Here is a 13,862-nt window from a genome sequence, read left to right as displayed (position 1 = left end):
ATTTCCCAGGCCTGGAGCTGGCGCCATGACTGCCGTTTTCTTTGGCCCCTTCGGGAGGAACCTGGGAAGCATCAGGGTCAGGCCACCGGCTCAGTGGTTCTCGGGTGTTCGTGTTGCTGTCCGGCTCTGCTTTGTTTCATGACTGTTTGTAGAGTTCTCAGCTCAGCCACAAAGGGTCAATTTTCCCCAGTGTTTCCCGCTGAGGGAAGTTAGACAAGCATTTCTTCCCATGTTACAGATAAAGAAACTAAATAGAAAAATGACTGGCCCACTGACCAGCTGGGGACAAGAATCCAGGTGACCTGATTCCCGATTGTGAGCTTGTTCAGTTACACAACTTTATCTGCCCATGTTCTGATCTTGTGCTTCAGTATGTTCTTATAGCCAGAATGTTCTTTGGGGCGAAGTCTCAACTCTTTACAGTGGCTACAAGGTCCTCCTTACTCCCTGTCATCTTCTCCAGCTTCACTGAAGCCACAGCTTGTTCACCTCTAGCTGCCCTGTGGACTCTCATATGCTGAAGACTCTTTTTCTCCCCCTTCAGTGATTTGCACTTTATTTTTCCTCTCTGCAGAATGCCTTTATCTCCTTGATCTGGTGAACTCCTGTTCTTCCTCCAGGTATTAACCAGATTCAACATACCCTCTGCCTTGGAAACTTCAGTTCCCTGAATTTCTCAGGTTGTGGAGGTCAGTGCCCTCCTGAAGAGGCTGCTAGAGTGAGAGCCAATGGCCCATAAGATTATGTTCAGAGGGGATGTAGAGATGGGAGCAACAGGGAAGACCCCACCAGGCTATGCCAGTCAGCCCCTTGGACTTGAATAGGGCATACTACAGGACAGGGTCAGGAAGGAAGGATCGGCTCCTTTCTTCCTAGGATGTCAGGATGGCTGGGAAGTGGTTGAGATGCAGTGTTGGGTCCGTCAAAGACCAGTGTGCTACAGACCAATTCTTCCACCTCAGTATTCTAGCAAGCCCAGAGTCTTGGCTGGACTTGTTCAGACACCCTTAAGTAATGCCATGAAGAAGGCTTTGTGCACTTTAAAGTGGTAGTTTTATTTAATTTCAACAAAGTTGTAGTTGCCATTAGATCTGTCCAGATAATTAACTCCAATTTACCAGTTTGCAGCTAGTAATTAATCGCTAAAGTCCCCTGAGTGAGCCTTGGGAGGGAAAGTTGTTCCTCTGAGGATGAAGACTCAGAAACACGGCCACTTTTGGGAATTTGTCTTCCCTATGACTCACTCTGGTTCTGGCTCTTACCTGGGTGACTTTGGGCAAGTCCTTAGCCTGCCCAACTCTCAGTTTTCTCTCCGGGGCAAGGGGAGCAGTTCCTGCCTTGTTTGACTCATAAGAACCGGTGATCAGGAGGAACAGAACTCATGGGTTGGGAGGCAGCCCTTTCTCTTCCTGTGAGGCTGCCTAGCTGTTCCTGGGTACAGCAAAGAGTGTTCATTCACCTGCCCCCCCCGAGCATCTCCCGGGTCTGGAGCTGGTGCCATGGTCACTGTTTCCTTCTGGATCTTTTGGGAGGAATCTCGAAAGCGTCAGGGTTGGGCTCCAGGCTCGGTCATTTTGGGGTGTTGCTACTGCTGTCCAAATTGTGCTTTGTTGTGTGGATGTTTAGATTTCTTAACTCAGACATGAAGCCTCAATTTTTCCTAAACCAACACACAGAGATACTGGCAGGTTTTCTATTCCAGAAGTCTCCATCTGGTTGCTGTTTTGCGTCATCCTTTTCTATGATCTAGATCAGTAAATGAGTATTTCCCTGGTGGCTCAGATGGTAAATAATCTGCCTGCAATGCAGTAGACCCAGGTTTGATCCATGAGTCAGGAAGATCCCCTGGAGAAAGGAAATGGCAACCCACTCCAGTATTTTTGCCTGGAGAATTCCATGGACAGAGGAGGAGTCTGGTGGGCTACAGTCCATGGGATCACAGAAGGCTGGACACAACTGAATGACTAGCTCAGATCATTAAATACCAAATTTGGAAGCATGTTAAAATCAGCTTTCCCACCATGGAAATTTAAAGAAATACTGATTGATACTATAACAGAGTGGAGAAGGTTGTTCTTTTAAGCAACTCAGTCCATTGGGCATCTCTCTGGAGAAACAAGATTCTTGACCTCTGCTTTACACAATAACCCTGAATCAGTTCTAACTGAATCTCAGACCTCAATAAGAAAGGAGAAACACATATCTTATAGAAGATAATGTAAGAGCATTTTTTTGTGGCTTTGGGGTAGGCAAAAATTATATAAGACCTCCCCAAATGCCAAAAAGGAAAGACTGTATAAACAGGGATTCACTGAAATTAAGAGGTTCTTTTCATCAGGAGACATAACTTAAAGAAGTGAAAAAACAAATTGGTGAATGGGAGATGTATGCAATACATATATTCCAAAGGACTCCTGTAACAAATATTTAAAGATCTACAAATTTGTACAAAAATAGCATCTTCCCAATTAAAAAGTTGGGCAAAAGAAGCACCCTACTAAGGAGTATATCCAAATGCCAGTAAGCATATAATAAAGTCTTCCACATCATAAGTCATTAGGAAAATGCAAATTAAAATAAAAATGTGATGCCATGATATACCATTATCTATAATATTGACAAGGATGTGAGCAACTAGAGTTTCATACATTGCTGGTGGGAAAGTGATTGGAAGAGTTTTGGCATTTTCTATTAAAGAACATACATAGATGCTATGACCCAGCAATTCCAGTCCTGGATATATGTCTGAGAAAAATGCCTCTTCATGGGCACTAAATGACATGTACAGGAATGTTCATTGCAGCATTATTCTTAAGAGTTCCAAAGTGGAAGCAGCCCAAAAGTTCATCATCAAGGAAGCGGATGAATTGTGGAATACAGAATGGAATACTCTACAGCAGTAACTGTGATACCCAGTGACATGGAGGAATTTCCCAGGCATCAGTAGGTCAGTTGTTCAGTTGTGTCTGACTCTTTGTGACTTCATGGACTGCAGTCCACCAGGCTCCTCTGTGCATGGGATTCTCCAGGCAAGAATACTGGAGTGGGTCGCCATTCCCTTCTCCAGGGGATCTTCCCGACCCAGGGATTGAACCCGCACCTCCTGCATTGGCAGGTGGATTCTTTTACCACTGAGCCTTCTGGAGAGCTGTTCATAGGCATAGTGTTGAACAAAAGAAATCGGACCCAAAAAAGAATGAATGAAAAAAAGAAAGAAAAGAGGAAGGAAGGGAAGAAAGAAAGAAGAAAAGAAATAAAGAAAAAAAGAAAAATTCTGTTTGATTCCATGTATACGAAGTTTGACATCAGGGGATTTTATGATGATGAAGTCAGAACACTGGTTCCCTACAATGTAGGGGTCACATATTGAGAAAATGCAGAAGGCAAGCTTTGGGAATGCTGGAATGCTTTCTGTCTTATTTGGGGCAGCAGTTCCATGTGTATGCTCAATTTCCAAAAATGTTTATTGTGGTGTACACCAAAGATTTGTGTCATTTATTTTATCATGCTATTCTTCAACATCAAAGGTTACTAAAAAAAAAAAAATGCTGGTCCTTGGACCTCACCCTATGTTAACTGAATATGAACATGGAGGATGGACCAAGGGTTGAGTTCTGGTACCTATCAACCACCCAGGTGATTCCTACATGCAACCAGGGTCGAGTCCCTACCTTAGACTAAGAACCAGTGTACTTCACATAGTCATCCCTCACTACTTTGCCCCATGTGTATCTGGTTTGGGGGCCTAGTTCACTGGTTGATCCCCTAAAGGTGCGTCATTGAACTGGATACTGTGGTTCATTGCGGGTAATCCAGGCTTTGCTCTGGTGGCCCCTTAGCCTGACCAGTTCTAGCATTGGTACCTACCCGCCTGGTTCACCATTTAGACAGTGACTGAATGGCTGTTTGTCATCCTAAATGTCTCACCTAAGGGCCTCTAACTGAGAAACAGAAGAGCTAGGATTTGAACCTTGGCTCCTGACTGTTTTGAACCAAAAGACGACAGACCCAAAACCTGATGCAGAGGAAGAAATGAAAAATCTTTGAATAGATCATTTATGGGAGGGGGGCAATAGCTAAGAAGAGAATCAAGCTTGTTTTTCTAACTTATACCTGATGTGAGATCTCCTTGCCTCTCCCCTTTTTTGAATAGAGAGATTTTGAATTTCCATTGTAATCATTATGGCTTTTTTTCCCCCCACTTCTCACCTTGAGTAGGGTCTCAGATCAAGCCTGTCTCCTAACAGTAATTCACTGGAGGATGCGTTTTGTCCTGCTCCGACACTCTCTACCACTGTTCTTGATCTACAGCCCTGTCGGAGGACTCTAGACTGGGGATCTTCCTCAGAAAGGTGTTATGAGTTGAGATTAGTTAGGCAAGTGGCGGAGTGAATGCATAAGCAGTGATTTTGCATAATGAGGCGTGTGAAATCCCACTGGAGGTTGTTAAACCAGCAGACAGGCTGTGGTAAACAAGGAGGAAGGTAGGCTTTGAAAACAGATGGCTTTGAAAACCTGGCAAAGTCCTGTTTCAGACTTTAAAAAATGGGTTTCGTTAGTGCAGGCTATTTTTTAAAATTCTACATGCATATTTTAAAGTTCTGGTTTAATGAAAAAGTTCCGTGGGTAATTGAACATCAGTTTACACCTTGCTGTAAATAAGCTAACAACCAGATGTGATGGACAGCTTGCACAGAGCCCTGAACTCTTCTTTTACATTTGAATTCAAATATGTGATTTGGGTTTCAGGTGATTTGGGGCAGCTTTGCTGGGTGGGTTCCTGGTGGTGGTCTGCTCCTCCTGGCTAAGTAGATCCCCAGGGAGCTCCCTGCCAACAACCACACCGGCTCTGGAAGCTCCCTCTGAAGGCCGTCCTATTTCCTCCAGGAAACGGGGCTGCCTCCCTGATTACTTTTCTGGCCTCACCTGGATCACTCCCAACTTTATTCCTCTCCTCTCCTCACTTCTCATCAACCATGTCCCAACATGGCATGATTTCTTGCGTCACCTGCCTTAGTGTGGGCTGAACCCTTTGCCTAGAATGCCCTTCTTTTGATAGCCCCCAATTTCTTTTTTCTTAAAACTTTTTTATTTTGTATTGGTATAGCCGATTAGCAAACAATGTTGTGATGGTTTCGGTAACAGAGAAGGGACTCAGCCAGACATGTACATGTATCCATTCTCCCCCAAACTCCCCTCTCATCTAGGTTGCTATATAACATTGAGCAGAGTTCCCTGTGCTATACAGTCGGATGTTATTGGTTATCCATTTTAAAAATAGCAGTTTGTTCATGTCCATCCCAAACTCCCTAACTATCCCTTCTTCCCGGCAACCATAAACTCATTTTCTAAAGTGTGAGTCTGTTTCTGTTTTGCAAGTAAGTTCATTTGTATCATTTCTTCTTAGATTCCTCATATAAGGGATGTCATTACAATATTTCTCCTTCTCTGCCTGACTTACTTCACTCAGTATGACACTTTCTGAGTCCATCCATGTTGCTGAAAATGGCATTATTTCATTCTTTTTCATAATATCCCTGGAAATTCCCTGGTAGCTCAGTGGTGAAGAATCTGTCTGCAAGTGCAGGAGACCCAGGTTTGATCCCTGGGTCGGGAAGATCCCCTGGAGAAGGGAATGGCTACCCACTACAGTATTCTTGCCTGGAGAAACCCATGGACAGAGGGGCCTGGCGGGCTACATACAGTTCATGGAGTTGCAGAGAGCTGGACATGACTGAGTGACCAACACTTTCACTTTCCCCCCTGCCAATTTTTAATAGGGTCACCCAGCAGAGCCCTCTTTCTAGATGTTTTGACCTATCCCAGGGATGATAATGATGGGTAATGTTGATGTAATTCACTCACCTTCCAGTTCAAAGCTGCCTCACCGTTTTTACATATTTATTTCCAGACACTGTAGATTTTTTGGGACCATATGTTGTAAAAGCTCCTTTAACCAAATCCCACTTAACCAATTCACTAGATTAAAATTTCATTCTACTTGATGATCATAAGGATGATAAAGCCTTACACAGTACTTGCTGTGTTCCAGGCATATTGTAAAGCACTTTACTTCTATTAACCTGTTTAATCCTCACAAAAACTCTGTGAGGTAGGTGCAATTGGAACCCCATCTTATAGGCGGAGGGGAAACTGAGAATCCCATGGACGGAGGAACCTGGTGGGCCACAGTCCATGGAGTCACACAGAGTCGGACCCAATTGAAGTGACTTAGCACACGTGCACGCAGGTGGATGCAATATGAGTGGAAAACTAAAGAGAGTTTGTATATGAAAACTAAATGCAATCCATGAGCAAGTCTCCATACAGACACGTTGCTGAAAGTATTGCTGTCAAATTAGGATGATACAGTAACTGTGAAAGTTTAGGGGAGGGGTGTATCTCTCTTCTCAGACTTCTTCTGAAATGTCTTAAGAAATGAACTGGAAATCATAGATGATCCACTATGACCATATGATGTGGTGGCCATCTTGGTTTTTTGCTGTGATTCTACTGAATTATTAATACTGCCTTTTTCATGCCCTCAAGTGTCTCAGGCCCCATGATAAAAATATGTGGTAACCCTAATAATGGTGGTGGTGGTTTAGTCCCAAAGTCAAGTCCAGCTCTTGTGACCCAGTGGGCTGTAGTCCACCAGGCTCCTCTGTCCATGGGATTTCCCAGGCAAGAATACTGGAGTGGTATGCCATTTCCTTCTCCAGAGGATCTTCCCAACCCAGGGATCGAACCTGGGCGTCCTACGTCGCAGGCAGATTCTCTACCAACTGAGCCACCAGGGAAGCCCTACCCTAATTATGGGTATAGTTTAAAGCAAGATGGAGAAGGAAAAAAACTAACCAGCAGATTTGCCTTCAAAGAAAAGCCCTTGACTATTCATTAAAATCCCTGCTGTTGCAGAGCTCATACCAACCTCTAAAAGGAAAGCATGGAAACCTCCCAGCCCATTGAGAATCTGGGCTTCAGGGAAGGTCCTGGAAAAGATTTTTCTTGCATTCAGAAGGTAACTGTGTAGCAAGTTCCCTGCTGCTATGAGATGTGGAGTGATCTTCTTAAATTTTCCCACATACTGGAGAAAATCAGATTTCTGCGCTTGAAGCAGCCTCAGGATCAAAGACCCCTTGCCCTGAGCTCCAACAGGTTGCCCTGATGTCCATCTCTCCATTAACCTGGATTCTAGGACCCACCAGGGCAAACACTGATTTGGCTTAGTGGATACTCTGGATCTAGTTCAAGTGTAATGAATAACACGATTGTATTCATTTAGGGTCTGGACAGGGCAAGCATTATTATTTCGATTTTTTTGGTTTGAATCATTATCAAATCCTTTAGTACTTTGGCTTTTCTGGGTCAAATCTGGGGATTGTCACCTTTGTTCATTTTGCTGCTCATTTTAGAACACTTTCATTCAGAAAAGCAGCTGCTTGCTCAGGTGTATTTCTGTCATGGTCAAAGACAAACATTGGTTGAGTGTTTATAATTTCCAGAAATGGTGCTAGGTATGTCCAATCCATTATCTCATTGAATCATCAGCGGAATTCAGGAGACGAGATTTTTTATCTCTAATTTACTGATGAGGCTGAAGCAGAGATGTGAAGTGACTTACCTGTAGTCACCTAGTTAGTCGGTCTAAGACTTCTGGTTATATCCAGGACTTTCTACTCTCAAACCTTGAGAGTAGATGCTCTTGCTTCTTCTGTTACAAGGTTTCCTCCATGCCATGCTGTATGCTCCTTAAAAAATGCCGCTGATCAATTTCAAAACAACTTTTGTATAATTATCCTGCCAGTCGGATTGATGTGTCCCTCAACATCCCCAAAGGCTGTCCCCTTCTTCCCAGGCTGCTGTGTGACCTGGCACTCCGCATATACACGTCTTCTTTTCCTGAACACAATCTAAGTGTCTTGGGAGCCGGGACCATCTTGACTGCCCTTAATTCTCTTCTCTAAGTGGTGCGTACAGGGTCGTGATGAGCATCAGACCTTCATCCATCTCTGAATGAGCAGCAGGGGCTTTGAATGAAGGTCTTTGTCTGGTGCGTGGTCAGACCAGCTGGGAGACTTGTCGGTTGTCAAACAGGTGAAAGTGGGATGGAGGAGGGCATGGACTTGGCCTTACAGAGAGAGAGAGCACCACCCAAACCTGCTTTCTGGGCACCGCTGCAGACCCTTGCCCTCAGATGCGTGGTCCCCTGGGTCTGAGCCTGAGGTCCCGTCTGTGTGTCTTTAGCTTTCTGTATCTGAAGCCAGAACTAGACTCACACTGGTCTGAGGCAGGAGTCTGGGATATACTCTTGGTCATGGCTCCTCCCCTCATGGGGCCAGCCTTCACAGCACTCCGAGATAATGACAATTTTCTGAGTCCAAAATTCATTCCCTGCTTGCCTTGTGCTTTTTCATGCTCTGATTTTCCAGCCAGGTTACTATCAGATGCTCTTCCTAGATGAAGTTTTTTTTTTCATGGAACCTGAGAACTCCATCCCCAAAGTCCGGCACAGAAACCCTGGTAACCCTGTGTCTGGAGATGGCCTTGAATAGAAACTTAGGTCCCAAACGCAAAACCCTAGGCCAGCCTTACCATTCCATAGGGATATTATAGGTAATATCTGGAGCCCTGATTCATCCTTGGAAGGAGATTCAGATCAGCTTGCTTTCAATAGAATTTAGGCCAAGAATTTAGACAATTCCTTATAATTGTTTCTTAACTGTATTACTCACAAAATCCCCCAGTTGTACCAAAGGAAACGATAAGCTGAGTTCTTGGGCAAACCCAATGCATGTAAAACCCTGAGAAAATGGAAGTCCCCCCAGCGAAGGGAACCTGGGGTGAGGGGTAGGAAGACCTCTGAAACTTTGAAGCTTGGCTGTCCTAGAGTTCTATCATTACATATTTCTTATGTATGTATTTCACATCTGGTACAAGTGTACTACCACCCATTCTGATTAAGACAGTGTTCTGTTTGGTAGGTGATATTCTTTTTTTAAAATATTTATTTTTTGAATTTTTATTTTTAGTTTCTTTGAGTCTTAGTTGCAGCACATAGGGCTCTTAGTTTTGGCTCACAGGATTCATTGCCCTGAGGCATGTGGGATCTTAGTTCCCTGACCAAGGATTGAACCTGTGTCCCCGGCATTGGAAGGTGGATTCTTAACCACTGGACCACCAGGAAAATCCCTGGGAGGTGAGATTCTGAATATCCTCTCAGTCTCTGGCCTTTATGGTTAGTTGTACTCAGATATTGCTTCGAGTACATCAGTCAGGAGGTGTCATCTTCCAGGATATATGTGAGTTGACTTGAAGATTCCATTCAAGTGTCTTTTGAAGCACTTCCGCCAGAGTTAACGACAGTATAAGTTGTTACCTGCAGTTAGTGTTCCTATTCTCTGGCTAGTGTTAGTCCAGTCTGGGTCACAGTGGCTTCTCTTGGGGAATGTGGGCTCTAGGGTGCAAGGGCCTCAGTAGTTGTGGTTCCTGAGCTCTAGAGCACAGACTCAACAATTGTGGTGCCCAGGCTTTGTTGCTCTGTGGGACCTGGCATCTTCCCGAATCAGGGATGGCACCCGTGTCTCCTGCACTGGTAGATGGATTTTTCACCCCTGAGCCACCAGGGGAACCCCAGCTCTAGGTATTGTTACAAACTGAACATACTCACCTAATCAGTACTCAGATCAAGACAAAGAGCGGTCCCAGCTCCTCAGAAAACTCCCCTCATTGGCCCTCCCAGTCACCACCCTCATCCCCAGGACAACCGCTCTTCCGATTTCTAGCAGCAGAGATTGTTTTTGCCCGTGTCAGTGCTTTATCTTAATAGAACCACATGAACCATATGTCATAGAACCATAGATACATATTCTTTATCGTCTTCATTCACTCAACATTATGTATATGGCGTTCATCCATATTGTTAAGAGTAATTGTACATGATGATTTTTTTTAAAGAATTCACAATGTTTATGCTTTTTAAAATGTTCAAAACAACAGCGTTTTTTGAGATATAATTCACATATCATAAAATTCTTCCATTTTAAAGTATAATTCAGTGACTTCCCCCCCTCCAAGGATCATACTATTTTTTTTCCAGTTATACATATGCATGTATCTGTCTTTTTCAAATTCACTTCCCATTTAGGTTGTTACATAATATTAAGGAGGGCTCCCTTTGCTATACAGTAAAGTCCTCGTTGGTTATCCATTTTAAATAATTGACTCTGTTTTTAAACCACTTGAATACTGGGATTTTTAAAACTGTGAGAAATAGTATGTGATTTTTATTGTTTATTGACACCCAGTGGATAAGATTTTTTAATGCTTACATGTGCTGTAATATCTGAAAACCACCGTTTCCTTGGTTGCTTCTGTGCATGCTCAGTTGCTCAGTCATGTCCAACTCTTTGTGACCCAATGGACTGCAGCCTGCTGGGCTCCTCTGCTGGTGGGATGTCCTCGGCAAAAATACTGGAGTGGGTTGCCATTTCCTTCTCCAGGGGATCTTTCTGACCTGTGTTCGGAAGACCCAGGAATGGAACCCACATCTGCATTGGCAGGCACCCAGCCACCTGGGAAGCCCTGTTTTCTTGATTGCAGGAGCCTTGCTGGTAGGAATCCTTAGGAGAGGCACTTGAGTGTTCTCAGTTGTTGCATATTGGTTACAGTAGCAGGGATCAGCCATAATGTGAAACATAAACCCTGTTCCTCCTGGATGTGATCTTGGGCAATGTAGTCTACACTCAGTAGTGAGCGGAGGTGGGTAGGGCTCCCTGTCTCGGTCTCCGTAAATCTCCAAAATAGTGATGTACTTTCACTTGTAAGACCGTTCATTCCTCACGGTTGCCTCATGGGAAAGCCCTTGGTCATCCCACTGGACGGAGGAAACTGAGGTTCTGAGAGACGAAGTGCCTTGTTCAGATGGCATGAAACGTCCTAGGATTTAACTCTTCCCACTTCCTCATCTTGTCTGTCTGTGATATCTCTGAGTGCCCACATGTAACTCAGTGGGGACTCTGAGTAGGAAGCTTGAGTTCGCTGTAACCAGCTGTTAAAACCCAGAGAAGAGGCAGGTTCTGGGCCCAAACCCAGGCAAAGCTAGCTTCTGTCATACTGGAAAGAAAGTGAAAGGCTGAGTCACTCAGTCGTGTCCGACTCTGGGACCCCATGGACTGTAGCCCACCAGACTCCTCTGTCCATGGAATTCTTCAGGCAAGTATACTGGAGTGGGTTGCCATTCCCTTCTTTAAGGGATCTTCCCGACCCAGGGATCAAACCTGGGTCTCCCCCATTGCAGGCAGATTCTTTACCGTCTGAGCCACCATAAGTGACACCTGTCATGCTGGGGAACCTCGCAATTCCCACCTTGGAGTCACCCAGCAGAACTTGAGCTGATTAAATCCTCCCCCCACCTCGGGAAGACTTGTCACTTCCATCTCTGGCAGGATGCAAGTGGTCCGAGGGAGACAGAAGGCAAATTAGCCAGAGGTGAGACAGAAGGCTTGGTCACCTGGCCTGGGAGTTGAGAAGTACAGTGTGATGGCAGCAGGGCCAACTTTTATGACAGCTGGGAGGCAGACAAGGGCTGAATGAAAGAGTTAGTTCTTTGTTCCAGTCCCATGAGAGGCTATTAGGGAAGAGAATGGGGTTGGTTATACAAACCCTGGGACCTAATGCTTTTCTTTGTAATAATTCTCCAGTCGTGTCTTCTGATCTAGAATTTCAGCTTGGTCTTCTTGGCTTTGACTGTTGGGCCAGGATTCCAGCAGGTGGCTTCTGCTCTGAACCTCCTTCCTCCAGCTGACCTGCCCCGTGTCGCCCTGGGGAAAGTCAGACTTCCCTGCTCTCCTCCGTAACACCGTGTGCTCCATTCTTCAGCCTGGCTTGTGGTGGCCTCCATGGCCACCTCGGTAACTTTCCCATTTGCTGAAACCTCCCCTGTGCTCCGGTCTTGCTGAGCTGCCCTGTTTCCCCAAAGCACTGTGTCCTTCACCCTATGACACTCTGTCGAAGGTTCTGTTGAAGGTTCTGCCCACGGCTCCCATACACCTGCTGCTTCGTGGGGTAACGGACTTCCTCTTTAAAGATTGACCTGGCTGCCTTTCTTCCTGGAGGTATTTCTTGCTTCCTGTTGGATTTAGCTCCTCTCTTCCAGGCCTTGCAGTACCCATGCTTCTTCATGTGCAGTTCCCCAGGTCTGGTGTCAGTCTGCCCCTCCGTGAGTTTCTCCTTCTAGACTGTATGCTCCCAGCAGGGTTATGAGCCACTGTTCAGTAGATGTTTTTTGATCGAAAACTGCACAAAGACCCATGGTGAGAACTATGGTATGAGAGCAATCCCAATACTGGGCATATGCCCAGAGAAAACCATAATTCCAAAAGACATGTGCACCCAAGTATTCACTGCAACCCTATATACAATAGCCAGAACATGGAAGCAACCTAAATGGCCATCGATAAAGGAATAGATAAAGAAAATGTGATACACATATAAAATGGAATATTACTCAGTCATAAAAAGGAATGAAATTAGGTCGTTTGTAGAAACATGGATGAACTTAGAGGCTGTCATACAGAATGAAGTAAGTCAGAAAGAGAAAAACAAATATCGTATAATAACACATATATGTGCAATCTAGAAAAATGATATAGGTGATCTTACTTGCAAAATAGAAATAGAGAGACAGACATAGAGAACAAATGTATGAATACCAAGAGAGGAAGGAGGGTTTGGATAAATTGGGAGATTGGGATTGACGTATATTCACTATTGATACCCTTATAAAATAGATAACGAACGAGAACCTACCGTATAGCATGAGTCTCCTTGGTGACTCCGTGGTAAAGAATCCGCCTGCCAGTGCAGGAGACTTGGGTTCCATCCCTAGGTCGGGAAGCTCCCATGGAGAAGAAAATGGCAGCCCATTTCCAGTATTCTTGCCTGGGAAACCCCATGAACAGAGGAGCCTGGTGGGCTGCAGTCCATGTGTCACCAATAGTCGGACACAATTTAGCAATTAAACAACAACAACTACATAGGACAAGGGACTCTACGCAGCGCTCTGTGATGGCCTAAATGGGAAGGAAATCCAAAAAGTAGGGTATTCACACACACACAGACACACACACACAGACATACACACACAGATGCACACACAGACACACACATACAGGCACACACACACAGACACACACAGACACACACACAGACAGACACACACAGATACACACACAGACACACACACACAGGCACACACACACAGATACACACAGACACACACAGACACAGACACACAGACACACACAGACACACACAGACACAGACACACACACAGGCACACACAAACACAAAAGCCCCATCCTACTGTCTGCTGGGCCACAAAGTTGGCACAGTAAATATTTGTCATGTGAGTTGATGGCTGAAGAGTTTGTTGACTCTGAGTGCAGTTCTTTTTGGACTTTGTCGACTGAAAAAATGCACAATGTGAGGGCTGTGAGTTAAGTTTTATTTAGGGCAAAATGAAGACTGAAGCCCAGGAGACAGCACCTCAGATAGCTCTGAGAAACTGCTCCAAAGTTTCCAAACTGCTCCCAAAGAAGGGAAAGGTTAGTACACACACACACACACACACACACACACACACACACACACACACTGCTGATTCACTTTCACTTTCTGTACTGTTGAAACTAATGCAACACTGTAAAACAATTATACTCCAGTAAAACTTAATTTAAAAAAGGACCCTCGGCGCTGGCTTGCGGCAGGCAGGGATCTTTCAAGATGCTTTGTGGGGAAAGAACTCAGAGACTCTTCCGGGCAGAGCCCGTGACTCCTGGAGGTCTCCCCATCCCAGGCCT

The 13,862-nt window shown here is 44.9% G+C and overlaps 1 non-coding gene across 1 annotated transcript; it reads right to left on the bottom strand.

The window, feature by feature from the left end:
- Positions 1–6,728: 6,728 nt before the first annotated feature.
- On the bottom strand, positions 6,729–6,800 carry TRNAR-GCG (transfer RNA arginine (anticodon GCG)). Its single transcript has one exon. It is a non-coding gene; the product is annotated as a tRNA-Arg (tRNA).
- Between the last annotated feature and the right edge of the window lie 7,062 nt (positions 6,801–13,862).

The sequence above is a fragment of the Muntiacus reevesi genome, chromosome 2 (assembly GCF_963930625.1).
Source record: "Muntiacus reevesi chromosome 2, mMunRee1.1, whole genome shotgun sequence".
In the NCBI taxonomy this organism is placed as follows: domain Eukaryota; kingdom Metazoa; phylum Chordata; class Mammalia; order Artiodactyla; family Cervidae; genus Muntiacus; species Muntiacus reevesi.
Note: the sequence above shows the minus strand (reverse complement) of the source record. Positions and strands in the feature narration are given on the sequence as shown.